The 2468-nt window shown below is 51.1% G+C and overlaps 1 pseudogene; it reads left to right on the forward strand.

Moving 5' to 3' along the window:
- Positions 1 to 429: 429 nt before the first annotated feature.
- LOC149914713 (uncharacterized) lies at positions 430 to 2143 on the forward strand (annotated as a pseudogene).
- The last annotated feature ends 325 nt before the right edge of the window (positions 2144 to 2468 follow it).

Here is a 2468-nt window from a genome sequence, read left to right on the forward strand (position 1 = left end):
GCTCCCTACCCTGTTACTTTGACTTGATATTCCTTGATGGTCTCTTCTATCTTCTTAGGTGCTGGTTGTAGGCCTAGCTGTACCAAAGATGCTCTCCTTCAGAATTCCTTTTGCACTACAGAAACTCTCAGTCCCTTTCTCATTCTTTGGTGCTCTTTAGCCACAGCACAGAGCTCACCTGTCACAACTAGCAGCCAGACACTGCTGATGTTTACTCATCAACACTTCATTTCCCTTACTACTGCAAGAATCTGTGCCATAGGAGAAAGAAATGAGGACAGCTAAAATGTTCTGTGAGTAACTTCCAGGAAAACGCATAAAGAATTTCTGGAATTTCTCAGGATCATGGAAATGAGACTGGTCCCCAACCTCCAGCACAGATCCAACGTGACCACATCTTTTTCTAGAAGCCTTCAAAACCTACCAAGATGGAGATCGCCCATATTTCTGGTGACCACAGCTGAGGTGGTTCTCAGCTGCAGGCTCCTTGCTACTGGTCAAGTGTGCAGGCAGTACTGAGGAAGAATGAATATATATTGTTGTCGTAGGTGCTAACGAGATATTGGGCTGTGATGTGAAAGGACCCCCTGCTGTGTTGTAGTAGGCAATAACGGGTATTGGGTATCGGGTTGTGACGAGATAGGACCTCCCCCGCTCTGTGAGTAACGTGTGAGTAACACGTGACGCATGCTTAGGGGGCTTAGGCAAAACTGGATGTGTATTTAAGGGGTTACTGTGCCTTAATCAATTGCCATTTGCTTCTATATCATATTGGTGTCAATGTTGCTATGGCCCTAGCGAATGCAGATCGCTAGCCCCTAGGCAGTGCGGCCTTTGACACAGTGGTTGCCGGAGGTAACAAATGGTGCCCCGTGTGAGGAGATTGGACTGTCACCCTTTACCTTCCAGCAACTAGCAGTGCGGTGTCAGGCTGACGCCGGGGCCCACAGTCGGCAGAAGGCAGCGTGGTAGTGTCGCTGTGCTGAGGTCTGGGCTGTCATTGAACTGTAAGGGGGCTCATAGTCAGCGGGAGGCAGCGTGCTAGTGTCGCTGTGCTGAGGTCTGGGCTATCATTGAATTGTAACGGGGCTCATAGTCAGCGGGAGGCAGCGTGGTTGTGTCACTGCGCTGAGGTCTGGGCCATCATCAAGCGAGAACCAGCGCGGTACAGGCGCTGTGCCACGATTCGTAGTCAGCGGAACGGCAGAGTAGCGGTGCTGCGCTGAGGTCCGAATCATGGAACCGGTAATTAAGGTAATACTTCAGCTGTGCAAAGATTACTGTGACAAGAACATTCCTTCTAAGAAGGAGGTCGCTGCAGTTATTTCCAGGTTAGGGCGGGAGGGGGAGGTTAACGCCCCCCAAGAGATTCTTGACCACTGGAGGTGGGACAATCTCACCTCCGCGCTCACGCAACATATTATGAGCGGACAGAAGGGTGGATCTGAGCTAAAAACTTGGGGCCTGATACTAGGAGCGTTGAAGGCAGCCAGAGAGGAAAAAAAGTATCGTTGGAGGCTCGGTTGCTTTTGGGTCTCAGCAACGGGGCTGGGACACCGGACCCAGGGGGTTCCGGAGGGGGCTCGGGAGCAGTTGTTGTTTACAGGGACCGAGAGGAGACGGAGCCGCGAGCTGAACCGACAGTGCCCAGTCCAAAAGAAGACAGACAACAAGATAGCAGAGGACGTTCGCTGACTCACCCCCGGCCACAATATCCAGACTGGTCGGGTGAAACGTTGTATCCTTTATCTGAATTGCGTCAGTGTGCCCTGGCTCGAGGGAGCAGAGGAGAGTACGACCCACACGAGCAGGAGCAGCTTACTGCCGGCACAGGGAGGGGGCAGACAAAAGGCCTGCTGTCTCAGATTACACCGAAAGGCGATAGCTCGGGTGATAGCTGGAGCAACAGCTCAGCGGATGAAGGGGTAGTTAGTTCTGGGAGAAATGTTAGGGCATTGTTGCGGGCCACCCCGGGAACGCTTAACACCCCGAGAGAAATTATCCAGTATGTCAGCCTGCGACAACAAAGATCTCTGCAGCAACAAGGGCCGTGTTTTCGATGCAGCCAATATATGGAGATAGAGCCTGGCAGGGTATCCCAAAGAACTCCCTTGGTGGCCTGTGTTACTTAGGGAAGCTAACGATGCTTGCTCCAAATTATACTGGCTGTCTTAGTGTGTCTCATAGCTTACATCCGAATAGGTTTCGCCGCAATATAAGTCTGGAACCTGAGTGTGATGATGAAGTTAAGTTGTGGAGCGTCACAGTACGCATCTTTGCTTCATTCTTCTGCCTGGTGTTTCAGCAGCAGCTTTAGCCCAAATAGAAAGACTGGCATGTTGGCCTGCGAAACAAGCCAATATGACAACGCTTATGCTAAATGCAATGCTTGAAGATCTTAGTAGTGTTTGCCATGCGCTGTTACAAAGTAGAGCGGCTATTGACTTCTTGCTGTTAGATCAAGGACA

The sequence above is a fragment of the Phasianus colchicus genome, chromosome 28, assembly GCF_987193195.1.
Source record: "Phasianus colchicus chromosome 28, bPhaCol1.hap1.1, whole genome shotgun sequence".
NCBI classification, from domain to species: domain Eukaryota; kingdom Metazoa; phylum Chordata; class Aves; order Galliformes; family Phasianidae; genus Phasianus; species Phasianus colchicus.